This window comes from Sus scrofa, chromosome 14 (assembly GCF_054392235.1).
Source record: "Sus scrofa isolate SSC_HxYL_T2T_F1_AM1 chromosome 14, Sscrofa_HxYL_maternal_Yorkshire_Landrace_v2.0, whole genome shotgun sequence".
In the NCBI taxonomy this organism is placed as follows: domain Eukaryota; kingdom Metazoa; phylum Chordata; class Mammalia; order Artiodactyla; family Suidae; genus Sus; species Sus scrofa.
Window position 1 is genome coordinate 40,612,053 of NC_139396.1, and position 13,546 is coordinate 40,625,598.

Sequence of the window (13,546 nt, forward strand, 5' to 3'; positions counted from 1 at the left end):
ACAGGGACCAGCAATCTCATCTTTGCCAACAGGTGAGGCTGCATCCCCTCAGCTGTGCCTCCCATGTGGTGGTAATTGTTCAAAATATTCCACAGTGCCCTGCTCTGATTCTAGCCATTTCTCCTTCACTACTGGGTACATCCTGGATAAAACCACATCCTTCTACTCTTATACTCCATTCAAGGGGACATTTTATAGATTCAGCACCAGAGAACACAGTAATCTGAAGCAGCCACTTGTCTCCTTTTATTTATTTATTTATTTATTTATTTATTTATTTATTTAGGGCCACATCCACAACATATGGAAGTTCCCAGGCTAGGGGTCAAATCAGAGCTGCAGGTGCTGGCCTACACCACAGCCACAGCAATGCCAGATCTAAACCGCATCTATGACTTATGTGACAGCTTGTGGCAATGCTGGAGTGAGGCCAGGGATTGAACCCATAATCTACATGGACACTAGTTGGATTCTTAACCCGCTTAGCCACACCAGAAACTCCCTTCTTGTTCCCTTTTAATTAAACCCATGCATTCAGTATGATATAGAGGAAAAAAAGATAGACTAATGGATATCAAAGAGGCTCTGCCAGTTTCTAACCATGTTCCACCAAAGTTGTTTTCTCTGTAAGTCTATCTCTAGAACACCTCTAGAGTGGTGCTTCCCAAACTTTAATGTGCATAGAAATTACCTGGAAAACATGATGAGTGCATATTCTATTTCAAAGTATGAGACCAAGCTTCTGCTTTTCTAACAAGATCCCCAAGGTTGCCACTGCAGCTGGTCTTAGGACCACATTCTAAGTAGCAAGAGGATAAAGACTTGTGTACAGCTTGAGTTCTTTCAAAAAGTTGTGTCCTTTCTCACACATGGAAACTAGAAGTGGGTCTGGAGAAAGACTGAGAGTGAAGGCTGTAACAGCCAAAGGGTCTATGATAATAAAGGGCTGTGAGCAATGCTTGTGGATCTGGTGGAGCCCATGTCATATTGTGTACTGAGATACTGAGAAACTGGGTGGGGTCCTTGTCACAGAAGAACCCCCCGAGAATTGCTGCCAGCAGACCTATTCAGGGAAATTTTTAGAAACCATGCATGGGAAACACCAAAGAGGGTGCCAGCCAGGAAGGGCACTGAGGGTGCTACTTTAGTTTCTCAGGACTGCTGGCTTCTTCATACTGTAGGAGGCTCATGAGGATAAATATGTCTCAATGCATCTCAAAGCAGAGTGCGAGGTGCTGGTCTTTGATCAGAAGGTTAAATGAGAGAGGATGAGAGTTTTCTGGTAAATACTTGATGAGACTGGAATCCCCAAATTTTGCATGGGGTGGGGAGTACTCGAGCCAATAATAGAGGGTCCCAAACAATTCCCAGCCATCATCTTTTCAGGTGTAGTACAAGGCCCCTTCAAGAGGGGACATCAAATGGCCTAAACTGGCATGGTCCACCTGCCCTACCTGTTCCATCACTGCTCATTACTGAATTGCTCCTGGAGCCTGAGAGTCCACATTCAGATTCTGATCTTGTTTTGGGGACCAAAGTGTTCACCCATCTTTGTTGTCCTTCTTCCTTTGAATCTCATCCTACTACCTATGAGTCATCAGCAGATTGCACTGCTGACATATCATGAGTCTATTGCTAAATGAGCCATATAAATCTTATTTAGAGTATTCCTGAACCCTGAGCCCATGGGAAATCTGCTTGTCAAGCCTACCCCAAAGAATTATTGCCCATGTATTATTACCTCCTCTAGTTTGCCAGTTAGTCATCTATTTGAGTGATCCTATGCTAATGCCAGTATGCTGGGACTTATTCACACGCTTTTGGAGAGATGCTTTATCAAAATGTTGCTAAAATCAAGATAAATTATGCTTTTTCATAAATTAACTTAGTTACTTCATCAAAAAATTCAGATTAGTCTGACATGATTTATTTTTAGAGAATCCAGGCTAACACCTGCTCAACAACCCAGATAATTGATTCCATTATTTTAGAAGAGATTTAACAGAGTAGTTCAGTTTGCTAAGAAAAGTTCAAATAGTTGACCAATCACCTTCTCCATTAAGAGCCCAGAAAATTCACAGGGTATGTTGGCCTATTAACTGTATGCAAGAATAGCGCTGCTGCATAGCACAGGGAACTCTACCCAGTATTCTGTGATAATCTATGTGGGAAAATAATCTGAAAGAGAATGGATGTGTGTACACGTATAACTGAATCACTTTGTTGTACAGCAGAAATTATCACAACACTGTAAATCAACTACACTTGAATAAAATCTTTAAAAATGAAAAAAAAGAATAGAGTTGTCTGAATTTTTTTTTCTAATTCCCATCCTTAGTAAACTCCAGAGGTACTGCATCTCAATTACTTTGAATAATATGAAATGTTTTTATTGTCCTATTAAGAAAAAAGTGAATCTAAGAACTGTTGTTTCCACATGTCTGTGTGTCATCCATGGTACTAAAACCACTTGGTTATTTTGTGAAATCTCTTCCATACATGGGTCTTGAGGGAGTGAATATAGAGGGCAGAGTTGGAATTATTTATGAGTCAATTATTTATGAGTCAATTTGCATACATTTCTGGAAGACTACAGTGATGGCTGGGCTGTGAATTAAAATCAGAGCTTTCCATTGCATGTGACATAAGTGCGTGCTACTGAGAGAGAAGGAGATGGTCTTGGCCAGGAAGCTAAAGTGGAGAAAGTAAATATAGACCAACCTCTCTTGTAACTAGAACCACCACCTGGACCTTCCCTTTTCTCACGCCTCCTCTGCACATCCCTCCAAGGTCAGGGGCACCATCTAGGGCATTCCTCCTCTGGGTACAGATGCAGCCCCTCACACCTCTCACACTCACACTGATCCTGCAAAGGAATACACATACATATGTATGTACAACTAATCACTTTGTTGTGTACCTGAAACTAACACAATATTGTAAATCAACTATACCTCAGTATAAATAGAAAAATAAATACATAAATAAATAAATTAAAAACAAGGTAAACTTGTACAGGAAGCTTAACTGAAGATCTGTATTCTGGGCCTCTGATTTCTCCTTCTCACTCCCAACACAGAGTGCAATCAACCGAGTTTACAAGAAAAGCATCATCTCATCTCTAAGAAATTGAACATACAAGTTGGGAAGATCTATGATTTCTTGTGAGCAGGATGAGGCAACAGGGTAAAAACTTTCTGATGCTTGCATTTTTACAGCCAGCAACTTGATAATTCTGGTACCCTAGTAACCTGACTAACTAAGAATTGTGCTCAGGGAGACAATTCAAGAGGCCTTAGGACAGGAGGTTCCCACTGTGGCTCAGAGGTAATGAGCCCGACTGGTATCCATGAGATGTAGGTTCAATCTTTGGCCTCACTCAGTGGTTAAAGGATCAGGCATTGCTGTGAGCTGTGGTGTAGGCCGCAGATGTGGCTTGGATCCCACCTTGCTGTGGCTATGTAGCTGTGGCATAGACTGGCAGCTGTAGCTCTGATTTGACCCCTATCCAGGGAACTCCCATGTACCATGGGTGCAGCCCTTTAAAAAAAAAAAATGCCTTAGAACAAATGTACACATTCTACACCAGGCTTGGATCTAAAAGTGTGTGGCCAGACATAGAAGGAAAGCCATGAAGAAGAAACGACTAGATAAATAATTTTTATTGAATTATAATTTACTTACAGTATCATATTGTTTTCAGGTGTACCGCATAGTGATTATTTTTACAGATTATATTCCATGAAAGGTTATTAGAAAATAATGGCTATAAGTCCCTTGCTGTACAACATGTCCTTGTTGCTTGTCTATTTTATACACAGTAGGTTGCTTCTCCTAATCCCCCATCCCTAGCCTGACCCTCTCCATTCCCTCTCCCCACTGGTAACCACTAGTTTGTTTTCTGTGAGTCTGTTTCTTTCTTGCATATACATTCATTTGTATTATTTTTTTAGAGTCCCCATATAAGTGATAACACACCATTTATCATTTTTATGGTTTATATCACTAAGCATAATATTCTCTAGGTCCATTCACATTACTGCAAATGAAAATACATTGCATTTGACTGAGTTACTTTGCCATACAGCAGAAATTGGTACAACATTGTACATCAACTCTAATAAGAAAAAAAATTTTTTTAAATACATTGAATTCTTATGGCTGAGTAGTATTCCATTGCATATGTGTGTACATACATACACATATGCACACCCATATCTTCTTTATGTAGTCATCTAACCATGGACATTTAGGTTGTTTCCATTCTTGGCTATTATAAATAGTGCTACTATGAACACTGGGGTACATGTGTCCTCTCAAATTACTGTTTCATTTTTTCTGGATATATACCCAATAGCAGATTTTGCTGGAAGATAAGGTAGTTCTATTCTCAGCTTAATTAAAAACCTCCATGTGGTTTTCCATAGTGGTTGTACCAATTTACATCCTTACCAACATTGAAGGAAGGTTCCCCTTTCTCCATATCCTCTCTAACATCCTTTATTTGTCAACTTTTTATGATGGTCGTTCTGACTGACATGAAGTGATACCTCATTGCTGTGAATCACATTTCTCTGTTAATTAGCAATGTTGAGTATCTTTTCATGTGCCTGTTGGCTATCTGTAAGTCTTCTTTGGAAAAATGTCTACATGGGTCTTCCATCCATTTTTTGATTCGGTTGTTTGGTTTTTTTGACATTGAATTGTATAGGGTGTTTATATTTTGGGGGCATTAACCCTTGTTAGTCATACCATTTGCAAATAAAAAAAATCTGAGGAAGTAGAGATAACTCAAGAAAAAAAATAGTTTAAATAAAACTATAATCAGTATACTCAAGAAAGGTAAGATGTTTAATTCATAAAATAAGAATCAAATGTTATTTGAAGAAATAGAGAACAGGAAACATGCACCAAAAAGTTAGAAATATGCTAATGAAATAGTCAATAAACTTGGTAAAGTTTTCTAGATTATGAAAACCAAAAACCAAAGATTTGGAAAATATTAACCACATTATTTTGTACAATCAAAGTTCATATGAGCTAGTTATGGTTTCAATATCCATAGCCAATCCATAAACATAACAGGAAGGGCAAAGCCGCCTTCTTCACAGTATTATATTTCTATGTGGAGGGACCTTCATCAAAATTATTCTCCAAGTCTCTGCCACCTAACTCATGCCTCCTAATGAGGAAGGAGACACTTATCCAATTGGTCAAGTCTGGAGGAACAATGGGGTCCCAGTGGCCCTGACCCTTCTGAAGCTATTGTTGGTGTGGTTTGTTTGCAGAGAGTAGGTGCACAGCTCTGCTCTCTTCAGAGGGGTGATGGAGGCCCACCACTATCAGAAAACCCTGTGTTTCCTCACTGCCTCATTCTGGAGGAAACTAAGAGAAGGGAATTTGTGGTCAAACACTGAAGCCACATTGTCCCACAGCTCTGCTTGTAAAAAAGCTTCCACTGAGGATCAATTGTGCAAACGGTAATTTAGGAAGAACTGATTTGGCAGTCTGGGATGTTAGTTGACTGACTCTAAGATGGCAGCTATGGATAAAATAAGATTCACTCTGTGGCATCATAACCCCTCTTCAAGGAATCTAACCTGTAAAATAGTGGCAGAAACATGTCCATGCAGTTGAGGAACAGAACTCTTTGCAGTAAAAACAAGGGTCTACTTAACCCTAAAGGTGGACAATATTAATCTAAAATTATCTCAAAACCTTTCAGTTTTCCAGCGATATTTTAACTGAATCTCAGAGCCCTGAGCTCCTTGGGGGCACTACAGGGAGATAGCAAATAGAACACAGGACTGTGGAGCCTATAATGCTCCCCAATGACAGCCCCACCTTGGGCTATTTGCTGTCAGATTTCATTCTAACAAATTTACATTTTCTGCCTCCTGATTCTGCCCAAGTCCACCTTGCCTTTTGGTCTGCCCACTAACACTGCACTTTGAGTTTGAATTCCTTCCTTCTGTTCTTCCTTCCTCTAAACAAACATTAAAATAGCTAGAAAAACAGCAATACCAATAATAATAATAAGATGCACCTTATTATGGCTAAGCTGAATAATTACCAAATGGACAGAGAAAATTAGTATTTGCTTCCTCACCAGCCCACTTTGAGCATCCTCTTCTCAAAAGCCTCCAAGGCCACCATGTGGCTTGTTACCAGCCTACTATTTCTCCAGAGTCCCATTAAGAGTAACATTTGCTGATTTCACTCTTAGTCTAACTACAGAAAATGAATGACATTCTGTCTTATTCCCTCAAGGCTAGTTTTTCTCATCATCACCTATAAGCTAAACTCTTGAAAATACATATTTTAAACACACTTAAATAATATTATCATATTAAGAGCTAACTTCACTGCCTCAATCATGCAAATCAAGAATTTTATAGAGTGCTTAGAAAAGAGAGATTTATAGATAAGAAAATGTGAGCACCTTTCAAATTATACCAATTAAAGGTGGATACCTAGTGTTTTAAGGCATCTCGGTTCCCTATCCAGAAATAAAAGCATTAATACTGAAACAGCAGGAAAGTGCAGATAGGGAAGAGCACTGTAACATGTTTCACAAATTTTAAAACCCAATTTTATCAAGTAAGAAGCCTTTTATTAATGGAATATGTAGTCACTTCCAGCATCTAATTAGGTCTAACGTAATCCTTTTTCACTACCCTAGAGGGTGGCAAGTCTGAGATAAATAGCAAGCTTAGTTAAAGGAAGCCGCTTTAGGAGAAGAAGGAGTGTTATGTTCCAAAACCAAGAGAGCTTTCCCATTGAGACTCTTCCACGGCAGACACCTCCAGGAACTTAGGAATCAAAGCCCTTTAGGACAAAAAATTCAGCATGCTGACCTTGCAAATATACCACTTGCCTTTGCTACCGAAAGAAAAGAATGTCTGATCACCATGGGCTCCTCATTTTCATACCTTTCCTGCAAGGAGGTGAGGAGGGAGGAAGCCAAGGGGGTGACTGAAAAAAGTGGAACAAAGTGGAAACGTGGCTTCAGATCAGTTCCCTGGGCAGGGGGGCTGTCAGTGTGAGGATCTCTCAACTCTGGGAACAGAGGAGGGGCAAGAATGATAATGAGAAGGGAGGGGGGCTCTGAGGGAGCACAAGAAGCTTTGGACCCTTATTCTCCTGGGGCCATGACCTTGGGTGCAGCTGCCTGCAGAGGTCACAGTGCTGGAGGGCCACTTCCTTCCACATACTTCAGCCTAAAAAATGAAATACTTGAGCCCTGACGAATGCGTGTCTGAATTAACCAGCCTTACACACAAATCAATTAAGGCAGGTTGAGTGACTCCAGGGCCCCTTCAGGTTTCTGCTGCATAATCAGAAAATATTAATGACATTTTGAACAAAACTATGGTGAATAAATGTATTTGAAGAATGTGATGTGAGTTTAGGGTATGATAGATTTGAGGGATTATTTTTAAAAGAGTTGATAATTCTGAACTATTATAATAAAATTCAACATTGTAAAGGCTCTCTTTTTAAAATTAACTGTTGGCAAGACATTTGCATATTTGTGAGTGAAGAAATTGTATAAGGGATATGCAAAATCAGTATCACGGCCATGTAACACTTCTAAATTTATGGTTCAATTAAAATGTGCAGTTAAAATTAATGTCAAAATTAGAGTATATCAACAATTCCTTGCTTTACAGATAAAAACATCTAAGTATATTAAAAGATATATACTCTAAAAGGCATTGCGCCAAAGAATATGATTATTACAACTCAGTTTTTGTTTATAAGAGAGTATTGTGCCCTTCAAGGCCAGATCTTCTCTCCTAAAAGAAAATGCAGAGTGAGTGAGGACACAGGAGTGAAGGATGAAGGTGCTGTCATGCCTTGGGGGGGGGGCAGGGAATGGTGTCTGGGGTCCCTGGAGTGTGTCATGGCAGAGGTTCCTTAGCCCAAATGATTTTTTTTTTTTTTTGGCTTCTTTAGGACTGCACCCATGGCATATGGAAGTTCTCAGGCTAGGGGTCAAATCAGAGCTACAGCTACCAGCCTACACCACAGCCACAGATCTGAGCTGCATCTGTGACCTACAACACAGCTCATGGCAACACCAGATCCTTGAGGAAGGTCAGAGGTGGATCCCACATCCTCATGGATACTAGCTTGGTTGGCTTCCAATGAGCCATAATGGGAATTCCCCCAAATGATTTTGATAAGAGTTAATTATGCTATCTGTAAAGTGAATAAATAAGAAACCTAATTTTTACAAATTTTTCAAGCTTTGTGAATACATGGAAAGATAGGAAATATGTTCTTTTAAGAATAAGCGAAGTGCCAAATATGTTTCTGTGTAACTATTCCCATCCTGAAGGACCTACATCCTTTTGAGCCACAATTTACTGAATTGATGGAAGTGATTTAGTACCCCTTATATCCAAGCACAGATCTAGACATTTGGGACACAGCAATGACAAAACAGAAAGATCCCTTTCCTCAAGGGGGCCACTTTCTAGCAGGGGAATGAACAATAAAAATACTTATAATAAGTGAGTGAATGACATAGTTAGAAGGTAATGAGCACTATGGAAGCACACAGATCAAGCAGGAAGGCCAGTTGTCAGGACAGGGAGGCAGTCTGCAGTTTCAAAGAGGATCCATACTGTCAACATCATTTCAAAGGTGACAGCTAGGCAGCCAAAGGAAGTGAGTGAAAAGAGGGAGAAAAACGACACAGTTAAAAATTCAGCCTCAGATAGAAGAGGAACGGTTCACTGTAACCACAGGTATGAAGGCAGAGTGTGTGCTGCAGACACAACTGGGTGATGTATGTGAGGGTGGCAATCTGTGGATGTTCTATTCAGCTTTAATTTGTTCAGTGAAATAGGGAACAAAGTAATCAGCTCAAAGAGAAGGTGAGGAAGGAGAATTCAGGAATTTGAGGAGAGAGGAGAAGGTATGAAATATTTGTCTAAAAAGGGACAGAAAAATGAGCTAGGGAGATGGGTTATGATGGTCAGGCAGAATTAAGGGTGCATCAGGACTCACCCTGGAAACCCAACACAGCTCTGCGTCTTCCATCAGCCCCCACCATGGGTGCTGGTACAAAGCAGACAGGGTTGCGGTGAAACAAAATGTGTCTGTGGGAGAATGCAACAGGGTGATTAGATAGATTGGAACTTGTACTCAGTAAGAAGAGAGAACATTAAAGGTAAAAGGCAATGGAACAAATAAACCTATCTACAAAATAGAAACAGATTCATGGACATAGAGAACAGACTTACATTTACCAAGGGGGAGAGGGAGGAAGTGGGATGGATGAAGAGTTTGGAGTTGGTAGATGCAAACTATTACATTAGAATGGATAAGCAATGAGGTCCTGCTGTATATACAGTCTCTTGGGATAGAACATGATGGAAGATAGTATGAGAAAAAGAATGGGTACAGCATTCTTTGGGTCATTTTGCAAAAAATGACACAATACTGTAAATCAACTATACTCTAATATTTTTTTAATTTTTTAACAGGCAATGGGAAGCTGCGGAATCAGTGGATCAGAGGTTTTTTGTGACGTTGAAGGATTATTAGTGTCAGATTAATTGTAGGAGTTACATCAAACTTTAGGAGATGAAGGTTAGATGGATAAAACTGAGACAGTAGAGGCACAGGTTATTGGTAATGACAAGGTCCCTGATTCTGTCATGGAGACCATGACTGAAGAAGAAATTTCAAGGACACGAAGTCAGTGAAGAGGCAGTGAAGTAACTGAGAGGCCAGGTTTTCAGAAAGACCATCCACATGCACTGTGGAGTCACCCAGAATTAACACCAAAATCAGATTAGAGAGAATGACAGCAATCCAGGAACTGAAACTGTAAGGAAGTGAGAGAAGGTATGTCCGGGATCAGTAGATAGCTGTCACCATTAGGAGTGATGACTGACAACTCCTGGTGACAAGATGTTCAATACTGGTGTTTTAGGAAAGTGGGAGCAAGGCGTCTGGCAGCAGTGGCAGGAAGCAATATGGCACCCACTGGGCCTTCAGATACAGCCTGGGAGCAGGGGCTGGAGGGACACAGTACCCCTTGAGAAGGCTGCAGGGGAAGCCCCCTGGGAGGAACCTCTGGATGGTGCACAGGGTCTGCCTTGCAATTGAAAAGATGATTTCACACTACAAACTTTATCCTGCTTGAGAGCCATCATGGTAAATCCAAGTTGAGACACCTGGAGATAACAAATTTCTATCCAACAATTTTCTCCTCTTGTTCTCCACCTGCCAGAGGGCTAGAAATTCTTCCTGGGGGCTTAGGAAGCCACCTGGTATGAGATGGTGATGGCCAGGGAAAGAGTGTAGTCATTGGGAGGATAAATCCAGTGTCCCAACTCAGAAGTGACTGTGTACAGTACAAGCCTCATCACACTGTGAGCATACATATGGAGGCAGAGCTTCCCTGAGAACCCCAACAGAGCATGTTTCCACCAATAAAAGGGAGTCAGCAAATTTCAAAAATATCTCAGGAAGCATATCACAAGTGGGCAAAAATAAACTTCCCCCAGGCTTCCAAGGGCCCTGCATGTGAAAAATCAGGCTTTCAGGAGCAGAGATTTTAGTTTTATCTTTTCATGTGGCAGAGCACAATTGGGACTTAGCCACCATTTCTTTTAGCCATGGAAACATATTTATTTATTCCAAATCCCATGATATTTATGTAATATTTATGGACCTTCGGCTCTCTCGACATATAAAAAAAGGTTTAAATATGTCTCTTCCATTTTCCCTCCCCGATTGATGAGATAAATGAATAAAAAAGTCAAGAGCGACAGTTGAGAAATGAGTTATTCATGATAGAGAGGGCTGGATAAGATGCTGATATTTTTCTTTGAAATTTTAATGTTTTTTTATAACTTCCTTTAACCCATGCAAGCCTATCTCCATAATGACAAAAAAATACATTTACAACACCTTATAGGAAAATGGCAAAATATTGCTGAGTATTTTCATAGTGTTAAAAGATCACCTTCCAAATGCTGTACCATAAGTAACAAGTTTCTTTCAATGTCCCTACCACGTGCTGAATAATCAATAAGATAATTCTATCCAGCTTCTACAGTAACCAGACACATCTCTGAAAGGCTGAGCAACTCTCTCTAATCAATTTATCATTGTTTGTATGGATTAATAAGGAGACGACAGCAAGGATTTGTTTTAGAAATACCAGAAAGGATGCTCTTGTTGACATTTGACTTTTTAAAAATCTTCCTCTATACTCACCATGGGTCATAATTTCAAGCAGCTTTATGATATATATCAATAAATAAACAGTGCCTTAACTCTTGAACTCAGAGTTTCTTCTTCAAAGCAACCACAATCATTTTCACTGTGCTGTATCTGAGTTAATCCCTTGGTGGTGTTTTCCATACGACTCAGAGGAGTTTCACTCCACTCCTTTTAAACTTTGCACTTATATTTTGCAAAGAAAACTTTCTTATCACTGCAACTCTCTCACTATTCAAAACCTGAATTTGTCCTCACTGTGACTTGGAATTCTCTAGATGACAAAGAAACATTATTCAGCACCTGTCCAGGAATACCAGGAGGAGAGGACCATCTCTGAAAGCTCTGCTATCATCGCATCTTCAAGACACTTCCTATTGTACAGCACAGGGAACTATGTCCAATCTCTTGTATTAGAACATGATGGAGGATCTATGAGAAAAAGAACGTGGTTGGGGGGGCGGGGCTGGGTCACTTTGCTCTACTGCAGAAATTGAAGGAACATTGTTAATCAACTATACTTTAATAAAATTTTTTTAAAAAATAACATTTCAGACTAGGCATTTGCTACAAACATTTGTGACAATAATTAGGAACTTAATGGTTAATTTACTTTCCAATTTCAACTAGACTTGACCCCCTAGAATTCTGAAAGCACTAATGGCTAGATTCACAGTTTTTAAGTTGGCACAAAATTCCTTTTTTTTTCCCAATAATATTATACTTTGTCATGTTCATCTGTATGTCTGGGAGCACTTAATACAAAGGGTGCATTAAAAAATATGAGTCAAAAGAACAAATATTATTTCTCACTGATAAATGATCTAGAAGATGGAATTCTAATACACTCCAATGAAAAATATTCATATCCCTGGAAAGAGAAAAACATTATTTTTTTTCTATAAAAATGGCACATGTAACATTTTAGTGCAAAAACAGAGAGACCTATATTCCCAGTCTTGGCAACACAGTGTTTTCTATGAAAACAAAATTATGTGACTTCAGCAATAAGTTACCATAATATAACTGTTTATAAGAACAAAGGCACAAAAAAGACAAACTTCTAAAGATTTCAAAATTATTTTGTGATAATAAAAATGTAGGCCTTTCTACAATTTTTCCTTCACTCCAGTGGATATATTTACAGAAAAGAAAATTTAAATTAACCACTTTTAAATAGCACAAATCATGTATCATATATGTCACCTATAAGGATTATATCTTCCAAATGTCAAAAAAGATTAATATGAACTATCACAGAGATCTTCCCTCTGAAATATTAATATTCTATAAACATAGCTTTAAATAAGCCTATGAACTAAAAGAAATTAGTCTTCAATTAAGGCTAAAATATTTTTATTCCAAATATCTTGATGACTGATTTTTCTTCTAATAACCAGATCTGGTCAGTAACACAAAAAATAGATGGATTGCTTCATATGAATCTAGACTGGACCATGTAATTGGAATATGACTGATGAGAGAGGTAAAATCAATAAAATCTCTGGAGCCATAGATATAGTCATATTACATTTTAAAAATTGCACCCTATTCCTTTCTGACCACATTTACACTAGGATTAAATCATCCACTTTAAATTCCCTTTATGTTGATACAAACTGGAAGAGTGTTATTAAAATCTTAATTAGTTCAGATGAATTCATGTAATTTCAAAGATGTTAGGGAATTATACTAATTCTCTAAAAGCTAAAAACATTGAGCAATAAAAGAAACTGATTGAAAGGAGAAAAGTAAAAGCATTACTATTATTTGCCCCTTTTCTCAAACCCAGTGAAAGCCGGGAAAAAAAGAAAGAAAAACCACATACAGAGCAAAGGAAGGGCTCCACCCTCAGTAGAATACAAAATATTCATTCCTCAATCTAATATGCTTTTCCTCGACTTTCGAGTAGAATTCAAATTTCACTAAAGTTATTATCAGGAAACAATCAAGCTCTTAGAAGAAAAGAGAGGTGAATATCTTTGTGTCCTTGGAAAGGTAAAGATTTCTCAAACCTCACAAAAGTATTAACAGTACACTAACCAGGAGTTTCCATTGTGGCTCAGCAGTAACTAACCCGACTAGCATTTATGAGGATGCAGGTTTGATCCCTGGCCCTGCTCAGTGGGTTAAGGATGAGATATTGCCATGAGCTGTGGTGTAGGTTGCAGACGAGGCTTGGATATGGCATAGCTGTGGCTGTGGTGTAGGCTGGTGGCTGCAGCTTCCATATGCCATGGGTGCAGCCCTAAAAAGACAAAAACATAAAAAAACTTTAATTTTAATTTTTAAAAATGCAGTA

The 13,546-nt window shown here is 39.0% G+C and overlaps 1 protein-coding gene across 17 annotated transcripts in view; it reads right to left on the reverse strand.

Moving 5' to 3' along the window:
- The window catches only part of LOC110256746 (uncharacterized), a 437,041-nt gene that overhangs the window by 119,208 nt on the left and 304,287 nt on the right, over window positions 1-13,546 (reverse strand). The window contains exons 1-2 of one of the 17 annotated variants that reach the window (XR_014826579.1): window positions 9,019-9,110; window positions 2,722-2,866 (exon numbers count right to left, since the gene is read on the reverse strand). The exons of the other annotated variants lie outside the window; for them this stretch is intronic. The gene's annotated coding sequence lies outside the window, so the exon portion shown is untranslated. Of the gene's footprint in view, window positions 1-2,721; window positions 2,867-9,018; window positions 9,111-13,546 lie in introns of those variants that run through there. 17 annotated transcript variants of the gene reach the window in all.